Source organism: Helianthus annuus, chromosome 8 (assembly GCF_002127325.2).
Source record: "Helianthus annuus cultivar XRQ/B chromosome 8, HanXRQr2.0-SUNRISE, whole genome shotgun sequence".
Lineage (NCBI taxonomy): Eukaryota > Viridiplantae > Streptophyta > Magnoliopsida > Asterales > Asteraceae > Helianthus > Helianthus annuus.
The window spans coordinates 70,223,961-70,233,318 of NC_035440.2; the positions used below are offsets into that span (position 1 = coordinate 70,223,961).

The 9,358-nt window shown below is 41.0% G+C and overlaps 2 pseudogenes; both read right to left on the bottom strand.

Moving 5' to 3' along the window:
- Positions 1-1,728: 1,728 nt before the first annotated feature.
- On the bottom strand, positions 1,729-2,249 carry LOC110932473 (annotated as a pseudogene).
- A 1,814-nt stretch (positions 2,250-4,063) lies between these two features.
- On the bottom strand, positions 4,064-6,309 carry LOC118480985 (annotated as a pseudogene).
- Positions 6,310-9,358: the final 3,049 nt, after the last annotated feature.

Below are 9,358 nucleotides of genomic sequence, written 5' to 3' on the forward strand. Positions count from 1 at the left end.
AGAAGGCTTTTGGATTCTCGGAGACGGCCCTTGTCACTTTAATAATAAGAAGACACGGGTTCTACTCTCGGCGTCCTCAGTTTTGTTTTTCATTTTGTTTTTCTTTATCTATTTATTAAATGCAAATGAACCCAGTGACCACTAGGTCCTGTACATAGAAAGTCATCCTTCAAAAAAAATATTTAAGGGCCCGTATTTTCTGTTCACACAGGGCCTAAAAATTTTCAAACATTTTTGGAGACGGCCCTGTGTTGGAGAAACCGATCGCTGTGAAGAAGAAGCCGCAGCAGGCACCGTTGAAATATTATATTAGTAGGAAAGCAAATATAGTAGCAGGTCAATCTGGGGAACATGGGGAGCAACACCGCTTTAAAGAACTAGGAGCAGGTGATGATAATACAAACCGAAATATGCTCGTTTGAGTTAGCGGTGAACCTAAGTTTGATGATAATACAAACTAGAATCTGACCCGTCTGTCGGCAGACGAGCATATACAAACCGAAAAAACAGGACCAGGTAACTCAACCCGTTTACCGAAATATGCTTGTTTGATGATAATACAAACAGATAATCTGACCCGTCTGTCGGCAGACGAGCATATACAAACCGAAAAAACAGGACCGCTAACTCAACCCGCTTACCGAAATATGCTCACCCGAATTGATGATAATACAGGAGCAGGTGGTGAAGATACAGGCGCAGCAGGTCATACATGCGCAGCAGGTGATGATGCAGCTTTGATAGGAGCAGATGCAGCTGTGATAGGAGCAGATGCAGCTGTGATACCAAAACAAAAGAGGTGGAAGGTAAGTCAAAAAACAGAATTCCGCCGACTTGATTTCAATCCTGGTTCAAGTATTGGTAACCGAAGCAAGAAGATTTTAAGATCGAAGAAAACAATATAGTCGGTTTGTTTAAGTTTTACATACTAATATTCTGATGGAATTTTAAGCTGTGAATGTTGTAAATGATAATCAGAGATGAGAAAGAATAATCAAAAGGAACTGAATTTTATTGATATTTCTCTCATACAAAACAGGGAAAAACGAGCCTTTATTTTTAGGCTTTACAAGAACTAAATAAAAGGAAATACTTAAATATGGAGATGATCTTGAGGAATCAATAATTTTCTCTAAATTATTTTTTCCTTTTCTAACACTCCCCCTCAAGTTGAATTGTGGGATTGCCACGATTTAACTTGGATTGGTTTTGATTTTGGGTTTTGATTGTGTTTGGTTTTTGGTTTTTGGTTTGACTACCGTCTCCTTGACATGGTAGTTTGAGCTATTGAGTTACCGCCTTTCGACATGGCAACTTTTGGTTTGATTTGAGGTACCGCCTTTCGACATGGCAGCCTATTTTGGGTTTTGGATTTTTTTTGGGTTTTGGGTTCCCCTCAAGCCGAAAAATCAACTTGGCCATTTGGGTTTTGGCATTTGTTTGGGTTTTGATTTTGTTTTGGTTTGGTTTTGGATTTGGAATTTTTGGTTTTTGGTTTTTGGGTTTGGGTTCTTTTTTTTTTTTTTGGTTTTTGATTTTGATTTTGATTTTTTTGAGCGGATATTTTTGAGTTCTATTTTTTTGAGCTTTGATTTTTTTTTGAACTCTAATTTTTTGAGCTTTGTTTTTTTTCTTTTTTTTTTAGCGGAAACGTTGGTTTTTTCTTTTTTTTTAATATTTCCTTTTATTTAAAAGAAAGGGAGCCTTTGCCTACTTTGACTTTGCAAATTAGGTCAAGCTCATACCAAGGGCAAGGGTGTCGGTTGCAGACCCGTCGGCTAAGAACTTCACATTTTTTGGTCTCTGGGTATGACTTTTTCCATGCCTTCATCACAAAAGGGTCATTCACACTAATCAACAAAAACTCCTCCACACCCTTTGATTTAAGTTCTTCAGATTTCTCAATCAACCTGGGGACATGCTTCATACTGCAAGTCGGAGTGAAGGCACTGTGGACACCAAAGATGACGACTTTCTTGCCGGCGGCGAGAGAGTGAACCGAGACCTGTTGCATCTCATCTTTCTCGTCGAAGTGTGCAAGAGATCCGTCAAGAATGCTGTCACCAACTTTGATCGGAGCCATTTTCAGATTTGATCGTGGCAGCGGAATTGAAGGTCGTGGTAATGGAATTGTGAAAGGTTTTAGGGTTTGTTTGTTACACAGAGGCGGCGGCAGATCTTGTTGGTTTTGCTGAATGAATTCGCCGGAACCGTGCCGGATCAGAGTTGAAACGAGACTTTTAGTGGCGGCCGAATAGGATAGTTAGGGTTCAAAGAACAATAACAGGAGATTAGATTTTTGGGATTTTGGTTTTGACTTTGGTTTTTTCTGGCTTGATTTTGGTGTTGTGATTGATTCTAGAAGATGAAAAGGGTATTTCACGGATCAAAAACTCTGCTCTGATACGATGTTGTAAATGATAATCAGAGATGAGAAAGAATAATCAAAAGGAACTGAATTTTATTGATATATTTCTCTCATACAAAACAGGGAAAAACGAGCCTTTATTTATAGGCTTTACAAGAACTAAATAAAAGGAAATACTTAAATATGGAGATGATCTTGAGGAATCAATAATTTTCTCTAAATTATTTTTTTCCTTTTCTAACACATTTTGATTGGATTCTAATATTCTGAAGTTACTAGGGTTAATATTCTGAAGTTACCATGGTTCCCCTTTTTAATGCCCAGCTTTAGATCCCACCTAAGGTTAGAATTTGGAACCAAAAAGTGGGAACCAAGGCCACAACCATAGATCCCACCTAAGGTTATAAATTGGAACCAAAAAGTGGGAACCGGGGCCACAGCCATAGATCCCACCTAAGGTTATAAATTGGATCCAAAAAGTGGAAACGGAGACCCAGCCGTAGATCCCACCTAAGGTTTGAACTAGGAACCAAAAATTGGGACATTCAGATCTCATAAGAAAGGATGATAATTGCAAAATATGGAAATTGACACGTGTAATTAAAATAAATAAATTATAACTTAAAGCCCAAACTAAGTATTTAACTTTAAATTTCAAAAACAACTTCTCTTTAAAATAATCCTAGGCTATTAGATTAACTTTAAATTTCAACGGTGCCTGCTGCGGCTTCTTCTTCACAGAGATCGGTTTCTCCAACAGCCCACTAAGCCCTTACAGCCTTTGATCAGTAGATTATTTAGAACTTCGGAAGATGGTCAAGGTAGCTGGTTGCATCCCTTTGGTCCTTCTTCGGGTCACATCTTAACATCTCAATATCCCAAGCTCATTCTCTCGAGCAGCGTCTTGAGTCTTGGTGGACTGAGACTCTTTGCTCCCAGTATTCTTTTTTACGCAATTCTGTTGCTTTATTTAGCCTATGGGAAGTTTGGAAAGACCGCAATTCCATTATTCATGACAATGTAAAGCTCAATATAGTGAAAACGAGATAGAAAATTTGGAAGTGGCTGCTTGACACTGTGGTTCTTTTCCACCCGGCTGGGTTTACATCATCAATCTTGCCTTCCTCTGTTGCCCCGGGAGAGTGAGTTTGTATGCCTGTTGGGTTTTTTCCTGGCTTTCGCACTAGGCAAATTCTCAAGTCGATGCTCATATAACTGCATTTTGATACTCTCACTTTTCCCTTCGATGAGCTGATCTTTCATTGCAAAAGTGATAGCTTATATAACTGCATTTTGATACTTTTTTGAAGACGAGAAAGAGTTAGCAAAAGCACTTTTCATCTTCGTCACTTCGGGATGGGGGGGGTGCTACCCTATCTCTCGAGTAGTAAGAGTATGTGAAGCCTTCTACTACTAAAAAAAGAAGTATACTACTTCGTAAGGTGCCAGCCAGTTAGTTATACCCTTTCAATAAAAAAGTTCAGTAAGTCAATTTTCTCTTTCGCTTTCAATAAAGAAGTAAGAAAGTTCGACCTTTGTCAGCTAGCAAGTTTTGGTAACACAGGTATGGCTCCGTCCGAGGAGTGGTTATTGGGTAGGTAGTGAGTAGACCAATCGACGGTACTACCCCTCGTGAGTAGCGACTGATTGGAGCTCCGTTAAGGCAGGTCATGGCGATCCCATTGGCTTGGGGGGTTAAAACCTTAAGACTTTTCTTGTCCTTGATGACCAACCATAAGACTGAATTACCTGGGATGCCTGTGCCCATAAGAAATCGCGGAGCCACCTAATAATAGTAATTGAACTCTGCGCAAAGCTTCCTCCCGTGATATGAGTTACTACTCCTTGATCGCTTATACTGCCCCAAACATCTGACTGCATTTTCCAACTGAAATGAAATATGACTACTGAAATTGAATTGTACATCCAGAATAGTCCTAAGAAGACATGGTCCCAAGCTGATACTTGACATGTCCCCCCCTTCCAGGTCCATCATAAGGAAAACGAAACCCAAGATTTGCTTTATCCGGTATCAAACGGGAGCTACGAGCAAATAGAACACCTTTCAGAAGTATCAATACCGTCACATGAATCGTAAATGTATGAATGTGATGTACCAAAAAAATCCGCGGTTCCTAATGGAATAGGTAACAAAGCTACCTTGCCACCCACTGCTACTAAATCACCGCCCCCAAGATAAACTGGTGCTTGCTGTTGCACCAGGAGTCGTTGCACCAGGTGCTAAAGCGTGGGTGTTTTGTATCCATTGAGCAAAGACGGGTTGTAATTGGATAGCGGTATCTGAAAACATATCTTGAGGACGCCCTAAAGCGCTCATGGTATCATTATGAATATACAAACCAAAACTGTGAAAGCCTAGAAATATACGTGCCCAGTTGAGATGTGATATGATTGCATCGCGATGCCTAAGAACACGATCTAATAAATCGTTGTATCGAGTAGTTGGATCATAGTCTCTTACCATAAAAATGGCTGCATGCGCAGTAGCACCAACTATGAGAAATCCACCAATCCACATATGATGTGTGAACAATGACAGTTGTGTACCATAGTCAGTAGCTAGATATGGATAAGGGGGCATGGCATACATATGGTGAGCTACAACAATGGTTAAAGAGCCTAACATAGCTAGGTTAAGAGATAATTGAACATGCCACGACGTTGTTAGGATCTCATATAGGCCTTTATGGCCCTGGCCCGTAAATGGACCTTTATGAGCTTCTAAAGTATCTTTTAGACCATGACCAATGCCCCAGTTGGTCCTATACATGTGACCAGCTATCAGAAAAAGAATTGCAATAGCTAAATGATGGTGTGCAGTATCGGTTAGCCATAGACCTCCAGTTACGGGGTCTAATCCTCCACGGAAAGTAAGAAAGTCCGCGTAGTTTGACCAATTCAAGGTTCTAAATGGATAGGAGAAATTTGATTGACTGATGGTACAATGTACTTTTGTACAAAGTCACTTCTCAATTCGTATTTGGTATACGAAAGTGCGGAAGGCAAGCCCTTCTATCTGACTTTGGTTTCTCAATTGGATATACCAAAAGACTGCGCCAAAAGAATTGCTACTTTTCTGTTCGATATTGAATTGACCTAACATCGAGATTTCATATACCAAAAGAATTGTACATCGCTAGGAAGACTGGTCGTTATTCCCCTTTCGGTCTAGTTAATAGCTCTAGGCAACTACCTAACGGACTAAGAAGAAGCCCCAAGAAAGAGTCTTCTTACAGGTTAGTTGATAGCTTTCCAGTGTGACCTCTGATCTTCCTTGCTCCTCAAGGAGGAAATCGATAGCCTTTAAGATAAGAGGCTAGCTCCTGTCTTGGTTGGGACAACTAACTTATTGGTCCACTGCCTCTCCTTTGAAATAAGCTAAGCAAGAATGCAAGAAAGCCTTCTCGCAAGCAAGCAAGAAGGAAGGCTTTTAGGAAAGCCCCTATTGAGTAAGATTGCTTGCTAGTTGCCATCAGTTCAATCACTTAAATCAGTGAAATCTAGAAATCAGTCTCATTTTACCATTAGGGAGAATCCACTTTATCCATTACAATCTTTGTCATCGAAGGAAAAAGGGCTAGCATCATTTCTCCATTGGGGAGATACCACTTTTGAAATGAAAGATCAACTCTTCGAAGGGAAAAGCTCAAGTGTGAAATTACAGCTATATTGGCATCGACTATGTCTCTCATCGGTTCTCCAACATGCGAGTTCATTCAGTATCGAAGTCAGCTAGCCTTCATTCAATCAAGGCAAGTTCAATGGGATCTCTCTTGTCTCTCAGTCTCAGTTGCAATACTTGTACATGAAAGGCAGTGAAATACCATTAAATAGAAAGAGGATTGAATATCTCACTTCATTACCGATCTATCAACTGTATACCTTCCATACCGAACTTCTTCGAGCGGTTCTAATGCCATACTGATGGAATTCCTATCCAGTAGTAAACTTCGACAGCAAGGACCGTTTCACTTGTCTAGATGGCCACATCTAAACTTGTACTTATATGCAATACCGAAATAAGTCGGGTAGTGCCCGCGATGGACTTGCCTTTCCGGCTATGTATTTGACTTCAAAGAAAGCTAGCTAGTTTCATTCAATAAAGAGGATTTGTACCAAAAGAACAAGCTTTCTACCCCTTCTAGCGAGTTATTAGCATCTAGGAGTTCTAGCGACTGACTTGCCCGCATCTCTTGCCTTAAAGGTTTCACTGCTCTAACTAGGGTATCCCACAGAAAGAAGTCAACTAGAAGGCAAAATCCACCTAGTCAAAATGGCAGTTACGGACTAATGTACTTGAGCCTATTTATTTTATCGATCGATAAATGGCATTCTTTTATGTGCTTTCTCGCTAACAAGCCAAGCAGTCCCTAGCGGGTTATCCGTCATGAACTTGAAGAAGTGCAACAAGACCAGTATCGAACTGGGATTGCCTCTCTTTCAATCTTTGGAAGTTACTTTGTATCCCTTTCTAATGCAATATCTTCAATCAGATCTGTACGAGTGACAGGAAGAAGTCAGCTAGTTGCCATCCACTCTGTCCCAATCTCCGGTCAATGATTGAGTCCGAACTCACCTAAAATGGCGTAGAAGGGCAAATCTACCTAGTCAAAACTCTTGTTTAGGAGCCCCTGAATTCAAGCTTCCTCGCCTTCACCCTATGAGTTCAGGGTGCTTTCCTGGCTCGCCTTCACTTATATCATAGGGTTGTGTTCAGTACGATCTTTAGCCTTTCTTCGTAAGATCCTGAGAACTGAAATGCCTAAAGACGGTGCTCAAGTCAAAAAAGCAATCTTCTAGGGTAGGAATTCTTATATGCTAATTGCCTGAAATCCCTCTCATTTTGTCAATAAGGGAGAGGTTAGGAGATAGCTCTTAGCCTGTTGGTTGCTTGCCTGTGACTTGACTTCCTCGTACTCCTCCTAGAAAGCGACTTCTTTCATTCCTCGACAGCTAGGTCTTTGCCGACTCTTAGCTTTCCAGGCGGGTTGGTGTTCAACCTTCATTCAATAGGGCTATCTATCCGAAAGGTCTTAATAAAAGAATCCTTGTAATAGAAGTTCATTCCTTAAATACCTTCCTAATCAGTAATTTGATGGTCTTCCGTTTTCATGCGCACCTTCCTTCATAAGGACATAAGGACAGGTAACCAGGCGGGTGACTCACTCGTAGGTAGCATTATCCAATGCTTTGACTCCTTCTTTTAGTAGTTCCTTTGAAGCTAGTAACTAGAATATAGGACCCAGAAGGCGGGGTCTTATTGCTAAAACCGGAGCTATTGTAGAGTTGATAAATCTCATTTGAGGGGATGCCTCTAGCAACAAGCCCCTCAGGGGCGGTAGTCTCCCTCCTAAGGTCGGTCGAAGGTAGTCTCCCTCACGGTCGAAAGGTATCACTTCTCCGACTAAAAGAGAGCTTCCAAGCAGGCTTTTCCAAAGAATTTATATAGCTTTCCCACTCCATCTGAACAAATCAAAGAACCTAATGGATCGAACTCATCCTTGACTGCTACGAAAGATTATTCTAGTCTAGTTTAGGAAGTTTTCCTGCAGTCGATTCTTCTATCATTGGATTTTCAGTCTTGGAAGTAGTGAAGCGGTTGTCCGATTGATTGAGTAGTCCATGGCCAGTGAAGGTGCTTTCGGGTCTATACCCATAGCCCTCTCATCTAGGAGATCAAGCTGATGACTCAAAGCCTATTGTATCAGTCTTGGAGTCAGCGCCTAATTCATCTTATGACTCAAAGCCTATTGGTCTTGGAGTCAGCGCCTAATTCATCTTTCGTCCTATAGCTTGGGACCGGGGTTCCGCTTGTAGTACCCTTGGCCATGCCTTCTAATCGGCTAATCCTTCTTGCTGGAGTTGTTGTACCAGCTCAAGAAGCAAGTGCTGATTTCTTCCTTTTGGTATTGAAGCGGCTCATTCTTTCTGGTTCACGACCGATCTTAAAGTGCTTTCTTTCCTTCTAGCTTGACTTGTTCTATTAAATATGTGGCTTTGTTGTAAGCGGACCTAGCAATCATCCTCTCCCCCTTCCCTCAGGGGAAGTGTAGGCATCAGAGAGGCCCCGTGCAGTGCTTGCCTTTCTACCTCTCTCCGTATTGCATTCATCCCCATCTTTCCGTTCTCTTATAATGAAGAGAAATGAATATATTCTATAGAACGAATGTGAGCTAGGAAGGAAATGTGTCTCTCCAACTCGTAATTTGCTACCTAGATCTTAGTATGTACGTGTATCGATAATGGAAGAGACTAGATCAAATAGGGCAATTTGTAATGCTCTCTTCCTTCCTGTCCTAAAGAAGGTAAATCTCATCGGCTGCCATTCTTCTTAGTTCTGAGGTATCTAATGCTGTCTTTCCGGATTTATTCTTATAGAAGAAGTATAAATAATTGTTGTTACTATGGTTAAGAAGACTCTTATTATGTATGGACAATCCAGGAACGAGACTTTCACCTAACCCTCAGAAGGTTGGCTCGTTGTTAACAAGCAAATGCGAAGGAAAAAGTTTCAATCTCACATTTCGATGTCACTGCTGAATGTGGTTGCTTGAAAGGAAAATTTCACATACAGAAGAGAGAAAGCAGTCTTAGCAAGAACCCTTTTAGGGTTTGATCATAAACCCCTAGCCGATGAGCTTCTTTGGGCAGTTGCTTCATGACATGAAAGAGAGGAACTGCTAGTCTTTAAGCTTGAAGGGCCTTGCTCCAATGATTTTGACTTCTTACTTCTTCTCACTCAACTTCCTTAGAGAACAGCGAGAACTCGAAACCGATAACAACCTTAATAGGTTGGTTCACCCTAGAAAACCATTTTTCAACAACGAAGTAGCAACTACCTTAAATCAACTATTAATACGGTTAGCCTCTTCCGGAAGAACCCGGAGAAAATAGCTATACAACAAGAGACATTGCCCATACAAAGACTTGAGGTGACTAGCCTCAGGGCAATAAGGAATGTCGGGATGC